We start from the raw sequence: 20,066 nt of genomic DNA, 5'->3' as shown, positions 1-20,066 counted from the left end.
TATTATGCTATTAAAAACTTCCACTGAATATATTTCTTTAAAATGTCTTCTTATGGGTAGACTGTGTACTTCAAATTGTTTATTCAGTAATGATAAGAGATTTGTTTTTGTCCTATCTGATTTCTTTTATTCAATGTATTTTCAAAATGGTTGGCTAGCTTTACTTTATAGCTGTCACCGAATAAAGCAAGGTGGTGTCCCAAATCTACCACTTTAAGGTGATTCACCAGGTGAATTTACTGGTACACATACATTTCTGAACTCAAGGTTTTCTGGGTAGAGCTTTGCTTGGAAGTTGCATAATGGATAAGGTGACCCTTTTATGTCCCTGTGTGCTTGTAAGTAGAAAAAATTTTACAAAGTTCTCAGCAGAAAGTCTTTGAAAGATAATACAGCTGGATCACCATGTCTCTTGTTTAAGAATAGCACCACAATTGAAAACACTCAGCAGCAGGTTTTAAGGAAAGAGAATTGAGTCCAGAACTAAATAATTATGATGTTTTCAATTCTGGCCTGCTAGTTTTCTTCATTCCACAGTGGCCCATTTTAGTTGTGGGATCTTGTCTTAGTTTGTCTGGGCTGCTGTAACAAAGTACCAGATTTGAATGTGTGTGTAAACTTCATTCTCACAGTTCTGGAGGCTGAGAAGCCTTACATGAAGGTTCTAGCAGGTTCATAGTCTGGTGAGGTCCTACCACTAGGTTCATAGACAGTAGTGTTCTTCTTGTGTCCTCACATGATAGAGGAGGCTACAGAATTCTGCTGGTGCTATGATTTGAACATGTATTTCCTTAACAAGTGTTGAACATTTGATCCTCAGCTGGTGGTGCTATTTGGGGACATGTTGGAAACTTTAGAAGGCGGGGCCCAGGTGGAGGGACTTGGTGAGTCATGAAAAGTGTGCATTTGAAGTTTAGACCTGGTTCCCAGTCCCCTCTTCATGCTGTGTTCCTGGCTGTCATGTCCTCTAGGACCATGTTTTGCATTATCATGGATGAAGGACTATGGACTGAAAACTCTGAAATCATGATCTAAAAATGAATAATTCCTCCTACTGAGCTGTTCTCACAGGTATTTTGGTCATAGCTACAGAAAGTAACACAGCCACTGATCTTATTCTAAAGGCTCCATGACGTCCCTAAAAGTATCAGTCAAAAAACTCTCACACTGGGGATTATTCCAAAGGGAAGATCTCCTTAGGTAAGTTAACATTTCTTTAGTATTACAAAAAGGACTTGAGTGCATTCATTCATTCACCAAATTAATTGTTACTGAGAACCTACTATATGCCAAGCACCAAGATTAGCTGTAAAAGGTGAAGAATCATCTACTGTAATTACTTTATGCAAGGAGTTGGGATATTAACAAGTACATAGAATGCTTATGAATTATGACAAGTGCTAGCAGGAAATAGCAGAATGATGAATGTAAATGTAGCAGGGATGGGAAGGATCAATGTGAATCTCATTCTCTGTGTTTTGGGAATTAACATGCTTGAATGGGGTAAGAGAACTACAGCTTCAGGACCTTGTGCAAGTGCCTTTGTGTTAAATGTCATGATGGGTTAGAAGATAAATAAAACCAATATGAACATAGTAAATAATAATCCCTACTACTTTGTAATTATAGAATTAAATCAGAGAAAAATATCCTAGCATTGCTTTTTTTGTGTGTGCTGGTCCTAGAACTTGTATGTTCTAATCTAGTGCTCTACCACTTGAGCTAAAGCTCCACTTCTGACTTCGTGGTGTTTTATTGGAGATAAGAGTTTCATGGACTTTACTGCTCAGTCTGGCTTTGAACTGCAATCTGCAAATCTCAGCCTCCTGAGTAACAAGGATTATAGCCGTGAATCACCTTTCTGCTAGGTGCCCAATACTAATTTATCTTGAATTTGTGAATACTCAGAATTCTGCAATACCATTCTTCAGTGACCTAATTTCACAAGAGAGCTCAGTGCAACCTGAATCAGTTAATTCATCACATAATTTTTGGTATTATGTACCAGTCTTTGGTGATATAATGATGACAGAACCAGAACCACTATCTCTGCCTTGTCAAACTTTAGGTGGGGCTCACAAAGCTGTTTTTTTTTTTTTTTTACCATTGGTTCTCCTGACTAGTAGTAATGATTTCTTTACTGCATTGGTATGCATGATTTAAACTTTTTTATTGTAAAGTAAAATTAACATGCAAAAATGCATAAAATATAGGCCATAAGTCTTAAAATCTGACAGATACTCTTGTATGAAACTCTAAATGTTTATTTAAGAGCTTACCATAAAATTTTGTCATTCCTCCTAAAAATAACTTAGGGAGAGAAATCAGAAAGTAAAAATCCTGACCACCCTGCATTGTCTAGACAGCCTTACTTCTGGATTGTTTCAGACTTGAAGGAGTAAAGTGAGGATTTAGTCACCCAAAGCCACACATCTGTCAGTGACTGAATTTAGATTAGTTATTTAATGGGGTAAAAAGTTTTGTTATGATTTTTAAAATTTATTTTCTCTTGGCTTATTATATTTGTCTGCAGTGGCGGTGCCTGTGTAGATGTAGACCCAAATTTTCCAGATCTTAACAGTGAAAACCTAGCCACATAGCTCTCAGAAGATCTCACATGGGAAGGATGAAGACATCAGCATGAAGCCAACATCAACAGGGCACTCACGGATGAGCTACCAGAGGCAAATCCAATTCAGATTAGTGACAGGATGGATGCCTGTCATCACTACTATTTAATAGTGTTTGAGGAGTTCAAGAATGTAAAAATTCAAAAGAAATAAAGACTGCAGGAGAGAAAGCTATCACTGCTGGCATTCTGTAACATGGTGCAGGCCTTAGACCACAATCACCCTACATAAGGGATCCTAGGTATGCACCACCATGCCTGGCTGTTTGTTGAGCTAGGAGTCTCCATAACTGTTTTGCCCAAGGCTGGCTTGGCAGCATGATCCTCCCGATCCTCAGTAGCCAGGATGACAGGTATGATCCACTATACCAGCTGTTCATTTCAAAATATGAGAGGTATGGTAGCTTGCCTGCTGCTGGTGATAACCCAAGAACAGGAGAAAAGATGGCAGGACAACATCATTTTGTCATTTCTATTTATGTGAGGTGATTGGGGGCTGGACCCAAAGAAATCCTTTGTCTCTTAAATTGCCTTCTCAGGTACTATGTTAGTGCTGGGAACTGACCTGAAGAAGTGGGCTCATTGCCTCAACTAATCCAGGCCACACGGTTCAGATATTTTCTCATAGCTTCACAGAGCTGTCTAGGACTGGGGTCTGGGCCAGAGGTGGGGAAGGTGGCACAGGTAGTAGAGCTCCTACATAGTGACTACAAGATCCTGAGTTTTATCTCCAGTAGGGGAAAAAAAATCAAACAAAATCCCTATTAGTACACCTGACCAATAAGGAGTATACACTTTAATCTGTAAGTCATTTACAATTTGCTTTCACACTATTTTATAGAGTAAAACATTTTATGTATCTGTATTGTGCCGAAAAAGATTTAGAGACATAGATTCAAGGAGACACAATATTGCTTTGTTGAATGACACCCTTTTGTACAACTACTCAAAGATTAAAATAAAAAAGATTCTTGAAACTAATCATCTTTTACCTATCAGCACTTCCTTACAATACACTAGATAATAGATTTAGTCAATTCTGCAAGAAGTAAGGCATCAATAATTTAAATATTTTTAAATTGCACACTTATGGAGTTAAAGCTTTTTCTCAGTCTAGTTTCTTTCTCTTCAGTGAAGAAGTAATTCCAATCATGAATGTATTTATGGCTTATCAGGAAGTCCATATTATGATATGATGTGAACAAATAGCAAAAATTACATTTATCGAGAAGATACTATCACCATCAAAGACTATGTTATTTGTCAGTATTTAATTTTGTTCTTTTTTTCTATTTAACAATTTAGGAATTCTGTTAATATTTCTGCTTCCTCTGTTGCTTTGTAACATTGTATTTTCTAAGTGTAATGTTAAACATCTCTAATTAGATACAACAACTATTTAGGTTAGGAATGTATTTTCTTCTTTTTGGGGGTGTGGAGTTTGGGATTGTTGAACTCAGGGCCTGGGACCTGTTCCAAAGCTCAAGGCTAGCAGTTCTACCACTTGAACCACAGCTCCTCTTTTGGCCTTTTGGTGGTTAATCGGAGCTAAGAATCTCACATTTTTCTTCTTGTGTTGGCTTCAAGAGGCGATCCTCAGATCTCAGCTTTCTTAGTAGCTAGGATTATAGACATGAGCTCTTTGTCTGCTGTGGAAAGGAGGGAGAAGAGGAGAGGAAGCCAGGAGACCATCATGTTCTGGCAAAGGACAGCTGCTCAATTTGTAGGACCTAGTGCAAAATAAAAATCTGGGGCCTCTTGTTCAAATAGCAGGAAAAAAAATCATGTCATTAAAGCTACTCAAATATAAAGCTTTTCCTTTCTTCTAGTCTTCCAATCAGCTTTCTAAATGTTTGTTTAATTTATTGTCTAAGTAGAGATAATTAACATTTAAAATCATTAGTGTGGGGCCAGGAGTTTGGTCTAGAGGTAGAGTGCTTGCCTAGCATGAACAAAGACCTGGCTACATTTCCCTGTTACCACATACATAGAAAAAGCACAAAGTGGTGCTGTGGCCCAAGTGGTAGAGCTCTAACCCTGAGAAAACCCAAGGACAATGCTCAAAGCCCAGGACTGGCAAAAAAAAAAAAAGTAAAATCATTAGTGTGACTTTTTTTTTGATATTTTTTAATTGTAATTAATAAAAGGGTTACATGATATTTGCCAGATAGAAGGTGCATTAATTCACATACATTAATACCCTTTCACATATCTTAGTCCCCATTTCCCTCCCCCCTACCCCTACCCCCAGCTTGTTTTCCCCCCTTCCCTAGCCAATGTCAAATAACCAAATACAAATATATCCGATATATCAGATAACAAAGTGAGATACTGTAACTATGAGATAACCAAGGGACAGCAAAAGAGCTGAGAGATAACATAGTACCTTAAGGACAACAATCATTCATTATATGGCTTTTGTTTCTACATCCTAGAGGTCCTTTCAATTAGCGTCATACTATATGGTCTTATGTATCAAGGTTTTGCTCTATTGCAAATTTCTGCTAGGAGAGCCCAAGGTTTCTACTGACTATGACAAATGAGGGAAACCATTGAGCCTAAGTTCCTTTGAGTCTGGCTTACTTCACTTAATATGATTTTTTCTAAGTCTTTCCATTTCCTAACAAATGGAAAAATATGGAACGTTTCACGAATTTGCGTGGCCCCTTGCGCAGGGGCCATGCTAATCTTCTCTGTATCGTTCCAATTTTAATATATGTGCTGCCGAAGTGAGCACTCATTAGTGTGACTTTTACAATTCATCTATTTTGCAATGCTAGTTTTAAGTACAAATATGAGAACATTTAATTTTTATATGTAAATATTATCTCCCTGCTTTCTTTAATCCTATAGGGCTATAATAAATATTGATTATGTCTTTTCTTCCACATTAAGTCTACCTGGCATTTGGTGAATTCCTTTGATCTAAAGGTTCAGTTTTCTCTTTACATCAGAGTGTTAATGCTTGATCATTGCTTCTGTTCTTTTTGCTCTGGCATTTGAATATTTCCATTCCTCATATGTTTTCCCCAGTTACTGACATTTGTTGTTTTCTTTTTTTGTAGTACTATGATTTGAACTCAGAGCCTCATGCTTGTGGATAGAGATAGGAGGGAAAGACTGGGAGAGAGCCAAGGACACGATGGCATTGTGCAAAAAGAAATGTACTCATTACCTGACTTATCAAGCTGAAACCTATCACCTTTATAATAACAAAAATAATGAAATAATTAAAAAAGAAATTTAGCTTCCAAATCTTTTGTATGCCTTGTATATTGACAGTTTCAAATACATGCTATGGATAGTGACCAAAAATGTAGATTGGAGAAAGAAGACTAATCATGTTGGCTGCCTTGTATGATTTCTGCAATCTCAAAACTGAACAACACAAAATGTTCCAGGACCTCACACAGAGCTACAAATGTTATCTCCTGAGTTGTGGGTCTCTTAAAGTCTGTCTGCCTCCAGCTCAAGGGAAAGTCAAGCTTGCTTTTCCTCCAACCCACATCATCCAGTTATTTCTCCCTATATTTTTACAGTGGTCTCTCTCCCCTCTTTTTCTATATGGTTTGCTTAGTTCTGATCTTAATATTAATAATTACTATCTTTAACTATAGCATTTTTTATTTTTACTTCATGCCTAAAAGTGGACTTTTTTTCCCTTTTCTTCTGTTTTTCTTTTCTTTTATTTCTGGGGCTTCAACTTAGGGTCTGGACACTGTCCTTTGGCTTTCTCAAGGCTAGCACTCTACCACTTGAGCCACAGCACCACTTCTGGATTTTTCTGTGTATGTGGTATTGAGGAATCGAATCCAGGGCTTCATTCATGTGAGGCAAGCAGTCTATCACTAGGCCACACTCCTGGCCAATGTGTACTTTTCTAAGATCATAGTTTTAGCTTTTAAAATATGTAGAACAGTGAATGGCAGTTATTGTGTGTGTGTGTGTGTGTGTGTGTGTGTGTGTGTGTTCTTTTTTAATTGTTGGAGTTTGATCTTTACATAACTTTCCATTGACTTAATGTTATATAATTCCTATGGTTGGGCAAGAAATTAGTTTTGGTCCAAAACAGCAAATATGATAAAAATTATTTTTTCATTCGAGACTCTTGCTACACAAATGGAAATAGCCGCTTAGTAATTGACTTAACTCATTAGACATCCTGCTGATAAGAAGTTTCTTTTAGATTTTGGAAGGAAAGTGAATTACTTTTTCCGGGTTCAGTATAGATCAGCAAAGAATTATTATTTGTGAATAGTATTGAGAAATATTCTGTTATAAATCAGATTTTATGGGATTAGACATTTGTCAAATGTATCCTACACCCTATGCTGTGATTATGTGTGTGTATACATATATGTTTATTTAAGCAATTTTTAATAAAAAAAGTTATTGGCTCTCACTTTTATTTCTCCTTGAAGAAGAGTATTAGGGAAATGATTAAAAACAACATTTTGTTCTACTCTTTTTTTCTGGCAAGCTCAGCTTTCCAACTGTTTGTTTTTGCAGATGTACTTCATCAGTTCTTAAGAATGAGGCTAGGAATGTTTGCTGGCTTCTAGATTAGTACCACCCAGAAATTGGAGTAAAAATAATCTGTTTTCTTAAACTATAGTACTGGAGAAGTACAGGATCTTTTCATTTTTGTGACCTGCTAAGATTTAAAAAAAATTAATCTCTTTTTACTGTTCAATATAGAAGCTAAAGTTATACTGCTTTTTAGTTATACATACAAACTCCTGTTTAAAAAAAAAATCTCATGGCAGTTACACAAGCCATCCAATAGATTTATGTTATTTACTTTTAAAATTTTTTACTGGTCCCGGGGCTTGAACTCAGGACCTGAGCACTGTCCTTGGGCATTCTCAAGGCTAGAGCTCTACCACTTGAGCCATAGCACCACTACTGGCTTTTGCTCTGTATGTGGTACTGAGGAATCAAACCCTGGTCTTTGTGCTTGCTAGGCAAGCAGTCTAGCACTAGGTCAAACTCCTGCCCCGGTTTGTAACTGTTAGATTTAAAAATATTGCTATAGAACACCCAGCCATTTCTGTAGTTGTGAAAAAGACTATATATCCACATTTCTGCATATTTAAATAAACATTATTCGTTTTCAACTCTAAATCTTATTGAAGTCTGACACTATAGTGGTATTTACTGTGATGTCTGGAGATTTGACATATGAAATATGTGTTATTTTTTAATCTGTCCTCAATTTAAGAGAGAAACCAAATCACAATTAGTTTTTCTCACTTGATCTGATTTACTAAGCATCCTGATCTACTTAGCCTGACTGAAAGAATGATTGGGACACTCACTCAGCTCAGGTTTGGTGTCTTCTGTATCCTTGCACTGACAGCCGCTATTAAGGCTTTGGCATATTTTCTTCCACTCTTGTTGCACAGTAAGTTAGATACATTGATATCTGATACCTAGGAATATAATGTTTTATAAAATGGAAAGAACACCATGCAAACTTAGGTATAATTTTTTTCTTTTTCTTTTTTGTGCCACACATAGGGCTTGAACTCAGGGCCTGGGTATCTCTGAGCTTTTTTTTACTCAAGGCTATTAGTCTACTACTTGAGCCATAGCTCCATTTCCAGCTTTTTGGTATATGTTTATATGTTTGTGTGTTTCCATCCTCGCCCGCCTGCCTGCCTCTTTCTCTCTCCCTCTCTCCCTCTCTCCCTCTCCCCCCCCCCTCTCTTTTTCCTCTCTCCTCCCTCTCCTCTCTCTTTTCCTTCCATTTGCGTATTTGGCCATTTAGTGAGATTTATTCTTTCCTGTACATTTATGGCTGCATTTATCTTCCTCTTTCATTTGTATGATTCCTTTAAATGTGCTCTGCAGTTCTGGTTTAATGGTCATGAATTCCTTTAGTTTTTGTTTAGCATGGAAGTTTTCATCGCCAATGAACCAGCAAAACATCCAGAAGTGGAGATGTGGTTCAAGTAATTGGGTTCTAGTTTTGAGTGAAAAAGCCAAGCTAAAAGCTTGAGATCTTGAGTTAAATCCTTAGGATCAACACCAAAAAAAAAAAAAAAAGAAAGAAAGACAGAAAAAAGAATAAAAGAAAAGAAAAAGAAATTTGCTGTTATTCTGATGGATTTGCTTTTAGATTTGTCTTGTCATACTTCTCTTGCAATTTTCTTTGTTCTGTATGCCTAATGTTTTAATTATAATATCTTATGTGGAGTTCAAGCGTCCTATACCTCTGACTGTCACTTTCCCAACCTTCAGGATGGTTTCTTCTATTATTTGTCGACTCTATTTTCTGCACCTTTAGCTTGCTTCTTCTATGCCCGTGATTTGTTAGTTTGGTCTTTTTAAAATAGTGTTTCAGTGGTCTTGCTGTTTTTTGTTTTGTTTTTTAAATTCTATCTTTACTGACATGTTCTAAGACTGGAAAGACCTCTAGTCCACATAAAGCCTGTTAAATCATTTGTCACTTAATGCGACAGATATATGTGCTTTTCATATGCTTCTATTGGCAGATTGAGGCTGTCTGCCTATATTGATAATTTTGTGTAGTCCACTAATGATATAAATATCCATATGGCCCTTGGCAGAAAAAAGATTCACCACTCTTGTACATAATGCATAACATGAGAAAGTAGAATAGAAATGATATTTATATAAATGTTTAAAAATAATTCATAGATTAATTTAGAATTAATATCTGCTGTTGTATTTTCTACTTCCCAGTTAATTTTATGACATTTTAGATATATTGATACTGTTATATTTGGGGGTCAGAGTTATAGAAGAATTAGTTTTCATAACAAACTTTCCACTAAACTCATTTTTTAAAATGCTGCTAAGAAATTTTTTGTTATCGTTGTAACATAAACTTTAAATATTGTGCCAGAGAATTTTTATCATATTAATACCCAAATGAAATATTTCTTAAAATCATGTTCCAAACATTCACTGAATAATTTATAAAATGATAGTTGAAAACAAATGGGTGTTCTTTAGATGAAATGTGCTATTTTTTTTATTTTTTTTATTTTTTTATTTTTTTGCTATTGTTTTTAGGTACTTTCTCAGTCTAAAATTTTAAGACGGTTGAGAATGCTTAAACTTCAAAAGCACTTATACTGACTTAATGCTTTATCTTCCTTTTATGTTTTGTTTTATTTTTGTTTTGTTGTTAAGTCAGGCTCTTGATCTATATATCCCAGGCTTCAACTTGTAATCTTCCTGTCTCAGCATCCTGTGTTCTGAGAGTCCAGACATGCACCACCACCCAAAGCTCTATTTTTAAATCAGTCTTAATGTACCTTGTAGTTTATTTTTAAACAACTAAGGTGCATTAGAGCTTTCTGTTGAATGATGTATTTATTCAACTACAAATCTCATAAAATAGTAAAGACTTGTTATCTTCTTTTTTAATAACAGTATCAATTACTTTGGATGGTATGACATAGCAATTTCACTAGACAATTTAAAAACACATAAAATAAGTTTGAAATTATTTCTTACATAATTACATAAGGTTGACTTGCTTCACTTCTTTCCTAACTAAAATACCAGACATTTTCATTTCAGAATATCAAAATTAGTTGTTGCATCTCTCCATAATCTCTTCCTCTATTACTGTAAGATTTTTCATTAAGGAAGTCTCACCATCATAAGCTTACCTGTATATAAAAATTCAGTCAAATAAATCATTGATTATAATTACTTCCAGTTAAAATTTTTGTATTTATTCTAAGGTATTTTTTGATTCTTGTTCAGCCCTGTCCCACTAATGCTGAGTTTGTCTGTTGGACTGGAATGGAGTTTTAATGTATATGACATGAAGCCCTAATAAACATGCTTACATTTTTCAGCTTTTGTTTTACACACTGGTAAAACAATAATGAAAAGAGTGCTGCATATCTGTGGTCTTCTCAGCTTGGAGCTTAGAATGCACACTTGTGGAACATTCCTGAACCCTACCTGTAGCCTGAAGCAGGGTCCTCATCTAACTCTCAGACAGTGACAGTGAATGTGATAATGTTTCTTCTTGAAGGTCACTGAACTTGAGATGCTTTTTGGCAATAGTTAACTAATACAGCTATTATTTGTTAAATCATGTAGACATATCCTTTAAACAAAGCATAATTATAAATGGCTAACCTCTTACTAGCTCTCTGTTAAATTAACTTAAAATCAATAGCACACAACAAAAACTAGTCAAGAGTTTCCAGTGGTTAATCATTGCACATTATATTGAGTAAAATGGCTGAAATAAGGAATACATTTTTTAAAAAAATTTAAAAAGTAAACTAGATGTTAGTATATGTAACTAGTCACCAAGTAGAATGATGTGGAGGCCATAGCTAATGTTTGTTTAGTGTCTAACCACACATGTGCTTGGCCTTCTTTCCTTTTCAGAACAAGTCAATTGGGCCATTAGCATATACTTACTAAGCATTATTTGCCAAGTGTTGCAAAATGTGTATTATGCCACTTTTTCTTAATGAAGAAACTGAGGCTTAGAAACATTAAGTGACTAGTTAGTTCAAAGTTTCATAGCCAGGAAAGTCATAGTTAGGATTTAATGCAAGATGGGTCTTGACTTCAGAAAAGATTCCACCATTATACTTGCATTCCTTATGCTTGGCCAGGATAGCATTAGAAAGAGTGGAATTTCCAGATGTATTTGCCTAACATTTGTGGATGTGCTGTCCCCAGTCATCTATATAACCCAACTTTCTGTGATATTCAGAAGCCCACATATACCTAAGGTGAATCCTAGTCCCCTTCTATAGCCCATTAAAATCTGACATTTTCCCTACATTTTCAACTAAGTGTTACCCTCTGGCAGCCTTCCTTGTGTGTCCCTAGAGACTGCCTTGACTTGCTACATGGATATAAAACTCCACCCTTCCTTATTTCTATCGGACATTATCTTCACCAAGGCTTTTTATGAGCTCTGCAAACTTATAAAATCTTCCACTACGTTTCCTCTCTCAACCTTGATGCTTGACTGTAATATCCTAGGCCCTCTCTTTCCCAGAGCAGCATTTTCCTTCTGAAACTCCAGCTGTAGTATCAGTGTGTGCCCTGCCTGTCTGTATCTCATTAAAGGAAACAATAGAGAGCTTCTTTGGGAAACAGCATAAGTTAGAATTAATCCTATCAGCCTGACAGCCCCCATTTAGCTCAATTTTAATTTTTAAAACTGAATTTCACTGAACTCTCAACATTGACTATTTTGTTCAGCTAACCTTAAATGTTGAGAACTGAAAGCATCTAAAAAAGAGCAACTCTTCTTAGATTAGAAATAAGATCTTTGACTTTACATAACTAAAAAAAGCCTATCTTTAGAATTTACTTGCTTCCTACCTCTTTCCAAAATTGTGATTTACAAAAATTGCAGAGTAAATCTGGATGCAAGCTTTTTCTGTAGTTTCATCTGTAGTTGTTTTTTTTTTTTCTAGACAACTTTCCTATTAGCTATTGGGAGTGAATTTCAGAAGTTTGGGAGCTTGATTTTTTTCCTTCATTTGAGTCACTGGTTTAATTTGACGTAATCAGAAGATTTAGTTTTCCCATCCTATTAGAAAGCTGGAGGACGCTCTAGCCTAACCTGGAGTCTCATCTTGCATGAAATTGCCACTAAAATTTTAATTCCCATCAGAATTATTTTTAATGGGAGAAAACTGCATATCAATTAACCAGAAGAACTTCAGTTCCTTCTCATTTCTAATATAATTTTCATTGACTCATCTTTAATTTGGGAAGCAGCCTTCCTAGATTGGCAAGCATTAGTTTCTTACCAAAGATACTACCTTGATGGGCTTTTGAGGAATTCAAGTTTTCTTATAACCCATGATTGCAGTGGAACTGTTTCTTCGTTTTTCATTTAGCAACATTATTTATTAAACAAAGCATTGCATGGGGATTTAGTCACTCATACAAAAAAAATGAAGAAGAGCAAGTAAATGATGAGGTAGATCCTAAATGTGAGCTACACTTGGATTGAAGTGTTTCTAGATTCCACTCAGGAACATTGGAGTTCAGACTGTTAGTTCCATCTTCATTCTAAGATCATATGAAAGGATGTTATCTTGTGTGAGACTAACCCAATTCTCTAACTTTCTTAAACCTCTCAGCCCTTGGCTGTTAAAGTTGGGTTATGCTGCCTCTCCTTCCAAGGCTGTGGTAAGGGTCAGATGCAGACACTCTGTAAAATTGCTGAAGAGTACCTGCGTGCCAAGAAAAGCCAACAGGGTAAAGGAGAAGGAAGGTGGCTCCATTGTTGGGGTGTGGTTGGAGATGGATTAGAGAACTGTGTAATTCTAAGTGAAAGGCACTCTCAGCTTAGGGCACAGTGATGGTAGGGCAGTCTAAGTAGCCTTTGGGAAAGCCAGTTCCAGTCATTGTAGGTTGCACTGAATATCTGCAGTATACTGGGTACCATGGTAGTAACTAGAGGCACAATGACAAGAGAACAGAATTTTACTCTCCCAGCAATTCTCAATCTGTCCATGGACTGAACTCTGTGTGTCTCCTGCAGAAGTAAGCCAGGATGGACAGCTGGGCGGGATGTGGTCAGGACAGAAAAGAAGCTGGTCTTGTGTATTTGATTTCAGCCTCCCTAGTAGCTAAGATTACAGGCCTGAGCCACCAGCACCTAGCATTGCATGTGATTTTTAACTTCATATTTTACATTCAAAAACTAAGTCATTAGGCAGGTGCTGATGTTTCATACCTGTAACTAGCTATTCAGGAGATCCGAGGATCCTGGTTCAATTGCCTGGGCAATTAAATCCCCAATTAACTGGAAGTGGAGGTATGGCTCAAAAGGTAGAGTGCTAGCCTTGAGCAAAAAAGCCAAGTGAGGAAACAAAGCTCTGAGTACTGGCATACACACACACACACACACACACACACACACACACACACACACACGTGTCGTTAGTTTTAATAGCTTTTATAAATTTTAAAGGAAATAAATGTGTATTATCTGTGCTAATGAGAGAACCTATCAACAAAAAACACTCCCAATTAATACTAATCATTTTTCATTAAAGTCTTATGATAGTATTTTCTACATAAGGATTTTTCTTTTAGACGAATATTAAAAATAAACTGTCCCTTTCAAAATATGTAACGACTGGATGGGAGTGGGGGGAGGCATTCCAGAAGATGCCACGTCATGCAGGATGTTAGCCTGGGATCAAGAACTCACTGCAGAAACTCCACAGGTGGATGGTATGCTTAACTAAATCCCCTGCTGTCGTTAATGCATTATGCTAGTGGTGTTGCCACTATTTAGAGAAAATAAGTTTGTGCAAAAATGAAGTCTTGAATAAACATGCTGGTCTTAATTGTCTTTGCCGCATAAATCCTGGAGTAGCAGCACTGTGGCCCAAATCCTCACACTATGTTAACCATAAACTCACATGATGTGCTAGGTGCTTTAGGAGGTAGGAGCCAGCCCATATTCAGGATTCGGAACAAAACAGGAATAATAGATAGGTATATATCTGTCTTAACTACACACACATACAGAGACTCTAACTCGATTCTCCCAGACACATCTGGACCAATCTTTGGGAGATGTTGACTTGGGGAATGTTCATGTGCATCCATGAGCCTGCACTTTGCTCTGACAGACAGTCTGTTGTTATTACTGGCTGTAGGCAGGCCCAAAAGGGCAGAGTCAGGAAGGACAAAGAATTTACAGAACTGAACTTACAGTAAATGTGTTGATGTCAGGAAAAGAGTTGAATCCTTTCTTGATAAGAAGTGTTAATTTTAAACAGCTGTGAATGCACTTTCTGTGATTGATTCCTGCAAGTAACAGCAGAGTGATTCATAGGCTGTGGGTCACAAGATGAGTTTGGGTAATGGATCCCTTAGTGAAACCAGAGAGGAGAAGTAAATATTGAAAAGGTGATCTGGGAGGCTGGTCCTGGGAGTGGAACACAGGGTCTTTTACAGCTTCATATTTTTGTCCCAGGCTTAGATTTGGCTACTTCCCTCCTTTGAGTTCTCCCCCCGACCCCTTTCCATGAATTATCTTAGTAGTCACTGTGTGGATGCAGTATGAGATGACTCCTACATCTAGAATTGAGAAGTGACACTGAAAACTGTTCAGCGTTCCTTTTCAGTAGCATAGCCATCTTGATGCTCAAGAAAATGCAAGGTATCTTTCCTGACCTGATTTAGAATTTTTGTCAACACATTTGGTTAGCCCCAAGGGAATGCTTGAATCTCAAGGGATCTGGTGAGAACTTGTTGGTTTTTTAATTTAAGGCAAATGTATCCTGAAGAACTGCCTGGGTATACCCAATGTGAACTGGATTTGGAAGCTGCTGTTTCAGGATTCCATGTTGGCCACTGGTTTTGGAATCTATAGCATTTGCAATCCAGACTAATAACTGTGCATGTAGGTATCATTTTACAAAGAAAGAGTGACTGCTGTTAATTTCTCCATAGGCAGTGTAGCGAAGTATTAGGTATTTAGGAATCAAACTCTTGTTTTACTCTTTCTTAAAAGTCATTTATCCCATACCTCTTATTTCATGTGTAAAATGTACATATTTGGGGCCGGGAGTTTGGCCTAGTGGTAGAGTGCTTGCATGCACTCTACCCGGGTTCGATTCCTTGGTACCACATGCATAGAAAAAAGTGGGAAATGGTGCGGAGGCTCAAGTGGTAGAGCTCTAATCTTGAGAAAGTCCAAGGACAGTGCTCAGGCCCTGAGCTAAGGCCCAAGACTGGCAAAACAAGTTCATATTCTTGCACCTTTGTGCACCTTTATGCACCTTTGTGATTAAACCTTTAAAAATAATTGGCTAGACTGGGGATTGAACTCAAGAGTGTATGCTAGCTAAACAAGCACCCTACCAACTGAGCCATACCTCCAGCCTGTGATGAAGCCTGAAAATATCAGAAATAAATGATGAAATTTTAGGGCTTCAGCAGTCCCATGCATTGTTATACATATGAATAAGGGAGTAAACATTAGATAGCATCATATAAATATAAATTGGACAGGATCATATAAATAAAAACTTAACATTTTATCTTTATGTTTATTCGTTCTTAATGCATTTATCTATTCAGATTGTAGAAATATTCGGTTAAGTGTTTGTAACTAAATCATGAAATGCACATGTCCATATGTGTCTTTTTAAAGATTCTACCTCTTATGGGTGAGTTTGATCAAGTTCATTACATTCAAGTTGTAAATATCATAATGAATCCCCTTCTTATAATTTATACTAATAATTTTTAACAGATTCAACTTCTTAGGTCTCAGCATAAAAAATATGGATCTGAGAGGCCTTATAGGAATGGACTAAGCCAGTATTCAAAGCTACTACCCCGTTAGGGGGCTTGATTTCACATAATTTTCAAATCATTTGCTGTGAAACTTGAACCCCAGCTGTTCTTCAAGATAAGCCCTAGTGACAGAGTGGCTGTGAAAGGAGCATGTCACAAATGTAGTCTGAGCAGGCTCACGATGGCTGAACTGTGGCCCCTTTTGTTTGGAAAAAAGGAATATTAACTGCGAGCAGTGGATTCCAATGTCTTGTTGCTTTGTTTGGGGGAGATGACCAAGTTTGCTGTGAAGTCATGAGCAGGAAGAATGCACATGTAACCAAAGCATAAGATCTGAAGGACTACCCAGAGGATTGGGAACTCAACAGGGAGTGAAGATGTAGTACAGCCTACGTTGACTACACTTCTGTATGGTAGATAGGGAGGAACCACAGTAACAACAGCTAGCACATAGTGAATGTTCCTCATACTAAACACTGAATTCCATACCGCCTGTAGCTTATTCATGCATGAGGCAGGACCTGTCTTAATCCTTATTGTAGGAATGAAGCAGTCAAGGCATTTAGGAAACCTTATACATCTTTGAGATTCAGAGCCCTGATGGCAGAAACCATGCTCTTGCAACCTCTATGTGGTACTGCTGCCAGGAATTTGAAGGTTGGATTTCTGACACTTCACTTGTTGTTAAAGGTGGAACAGAGCCATAATTGATCTAGATTGTTCAGAAAGTGGCTCAACTCTCACACCAATCCTAAATTAAATGAACAAACAACTAAGTGAAGAAGGAAAGAAAGACACCTGTTACAACAGTTATTGAACATTGACTATTGTGGGGGTCTCTCAGGAGACCCCCCACACACACAAAGACACTGAAGAAATGGAGAGAGAAGCAAAGGAAGGCAGTCACAGTGGATGGGAATGAAATCAGAGAGACAGTAATCCAGCTCAGATGCAGGAAGACCTTGACAAGCAATTTCTTATATCATCTCTCCTACAGAGGGTTAGAGTCAGCCCGAGGCAGATGGGCAGCTATAAGTCAGGGCTAATTGAATAGATTCTGCTCAGAGGAAGAAGAAGCAAGGGCACTAAGCCAGGTAGGCCATTACTGGCTGGCTCAACTGAGTTAGAGTTCCAGGCAAGAGACTAATTTTGCTAACATTATTTCTTTACCATGACAGCTCCCGTTGCAATGGGAACCGGAGTCACATAACATTGATATTAGATATTAGAAGGCTGTGAACTAGAGAGATGAATTTTCATAGTGTAATTACAGAACCTAATAGCCTTTCATATGTATTTTATGGCTTGGTTTAAGTTGTTATTCACTTGCTATCTTTCAAAAACAATACATTGTATTATAATATTGATTGTAGAGCCAGTCAAGAAATTGTTGGGAGGAATAATAAGTTAAGATATTGCTATCCATTTGTAACCACTTTGTCTAACTTTTGCAGAATATATATAATTTGTATTATTTTTTTGTACCTCTAGAAGATAAACATTCAATATAGCAGTGCTTCTGGGTAGAGTTGGGTTTGGGGGTATTTTGGTTGTACTGGGGTTTTAATTCAAGACCTGTGCCTGCTAGGCAAGTGTTCTGCTATTTGAGCCACGTCTCCAACCCTTTTTGCTTTATTTTTCAAATTTTGCATTTTGTCCCGGCTGACTTCAGACTGCAGATCTCTTATATATATGCATAACACGTAGTTGGGATTATAGAAGTGAGTCATCACACCCAGCTTGTTTGTTGTGATGGGGTCTCACATTTTACTTGGCTGATCTCAAACCACAATCCTCCCTGATCCCTGTAATTAAAGGCATGAGCCACTGTGCCCAGCAAAGAATCACTTAAACAGTTATCTGTTAAAAGGTCTCCCAAAGTTTTCTTTTCTTCTTTGCCAGTCCTGTGCTTGGGCTCTACCACTTGGAGCCACAGTGCCACTTCTGGCTTTTTTCTATGTATGTGGTACCAAGGAATTGAACCTCGATTTTCGTGCATGCTAGGCAAGCACTCTACCATTAGGCCAAGCTCCTGGCTCCCCCAAACTTCTCTTCAAAGAACTTAGTTGGCTTTATTTGTACCAAAATGTTATTTCCCAAAGACTGACATTATGTAAGGACATTTCCATCAGGAAAGTATCTTGCTGAATCTGTTTTGTTCTGCCTGCTTTCTTACTATGAAATAGGTCTAAAATACAACCTCCCCCTCCAGAAAAAAGCTATAGAATAGAAAGCATCCAAGAAATATGGTCCTTCTGTTCCATGAGTTATTTATAGGAATAACATTCCTGTGCCACCCCTCCTCCTGCCCCATACTAGAGCTGGAACTCAGGACCTCACACTTGATAAGAGGATACTCTATTGCTGGTATACACTCCAGTCTGGTGTTTTGCTGGTTATTTTGTAATCTAGCAATCTTTTCTGCCTGGGCTTGCCTTGAATCACATACCTCAGATCTCAGCCTCCCGAATACATAGGATTGCAGGTGTGAGTCACCAGCACCTGGCTGGCACTGAGTATTTTTGAGATCAGGTCACTTCTTATCCAGGCATATACCTAGATTGCAATCCAATTTTTTCTTTTTCTTTTTGCGTTCCACTATAGTTAGGATGAAAGATGTGTGCCATCACAGTATTAGTTGAGGAGTCTCACTTTTTTTTTTTTGGAGTGGGGGGAGGGGGTAAGCTGGCTTCAAACCGTGATCTCCTGATCTCAATCTCCAAGTAGCTAAGATTTTAGAGAAATGAACCATAACCAGTGCCTAGCATTTCCTATACACCTGTGAGTCTCATCTCACTCTAGAAGGGCAGAGATTGAGCATGGGCTCAGCTTGCAACTGGTCCTTCAGCAGGCATTACCACTTAATGGGCTGGGACTTCCCCTCTGTCAGTTTCCCCTCTCCCACTGTCTTCTAGTGTGTCAGTTGGGAATAAATAATACCTATCTTGAAGCATCCCTCTGAGGAAAAAAATGTATGTATAGCTGAAAATATCGGTTTCCAATAAAGCTAACATATCTCCCATTGGGATCTAAACCTTAAGATTAGTTCACTCCAGGGAGCTGTGTCATTTAGATAGGAGAATACACTCTACATGTTTGCTGCCTCCCTGGGTCCTGCACCACCTTGTTACTCATAAGCTGCTGCATGTGCCATAGGGCTGAGAGACTGGGGTGACTCCTACATCAGAGGAAGTGACTTATTTAATAACAATAATCTTTTCAGATTTTTTTTTGCTTTGGACTGTTCTAACATGAACTTTGAATAATTTATTTTGTTTTATTTATTTTTTTGTTGGCCCTGGAGCTTGAACTCTGGGCCTGGGTGCTGCCCCTGAGCTCTTCAGCTCAAGGTTACCGCCCTACTCCTTGAGCCACACCACCATTTCACTTCTGTTTTTCTAGTGGTTAATTGGAGATAAGAGTCTCAGGACTTTAGGATTTTAGTGCCTGGGCTGACTTTGAACCACAGTCCTCAGCCCTCAGCCTCCTGAGTAGCTAGGATTACTGGCATGAGCCACTGCACCCAGCGCTTTATTTTCTTTTGAACTATATATTCTTTTATTTTGCATCTTATTCTGTCCACTGCTTTGTTCAATTGTGGTACTTCATGTGACTAACCTGTATCAGAAGGCTTTGGGATGTAAAATACCAAGAACTAGGTTTAATTTGAATAAAAAAATGAAGGGATTGTATTCCCACATACACAACTGAATGATTCCTCACTAGGTTCTGTTTCTGTGTGATTTTGTTTTTTCTTTTGGTGGAGTTAGAACTCAGGGTCTTGCTAGGCGCAGTGGCTCACACCTGTAATCCTACCTATTGAGGAGGCTGAGATCTGAAGATCATGATTCAAAGCCAGCCAGGGCACTAAAGTGTGTGAGACTCTTATCTCCAATTAACCACCAGAAAACTGGAAGTGTTGCTGTGCTCAAGGGGTAGGGTGATAGCCTTGAGCTGAAGAGCTCAGGACAGCGCCAAGGCCGAGTTCAAGCCCCACGACTGACAAACAAACAAAACAAAGAACTCAGGGCCTTACCTCCTAGGCAGTGCTTTTTACACTTTTGAAAGTAGCTATTATTAAGTAGTTGTATAAAAGGGTTATAATTCCATGTCAGGTTAGCAGTACAGTGCTTCTTGAACAAGGTCA

The 20,066-nt window shown here is 37.8% G+C and overlaps 1 protein-coding gene and 1 non-coding gene across 2 annotated transcripts in view; one reads left to right on the top strand and one right to left on the bottom strand.

Annotated features, from left to right (window-relative positions):
- Positions 1–20,066, top strand: part of Acyp2 (acylphosphatase 2) — a 99,027-nt gene that overhangs the window by 25,437 nt on the left and 53,524 nt on the right. The gene's annotated exons all lie outside the window — the stretch shown is intronic.
- LOC150060746 (U6 spliceosomal RNA) lies at positions 5,261–5,366 on the bottom strand. Its single transcript, XR_016536342.1, has one exon. It is a non-coding gene; the product is annotated as a U6 spliceosomal RNA (small nuclear RNA).

The sequence above is a fragment of the Megascapheus bottae genome, chromosome 7, assembly GCF_031878675.1.
Source record: "Megascapheus bottae isolate mThoBot1 chromosome 7, mThoBot2.hap1, whole genome shotgun sequence".
Lineage (NCBI taxonomy): Eukaryota > Metazoa > Chordata > Mammalia > Rodentia > Geomyidae > Megascapheus > Megascapheus bottae.
This window is presented reverse-complemented; position numbering and strand designations above follow the sequence as displayed.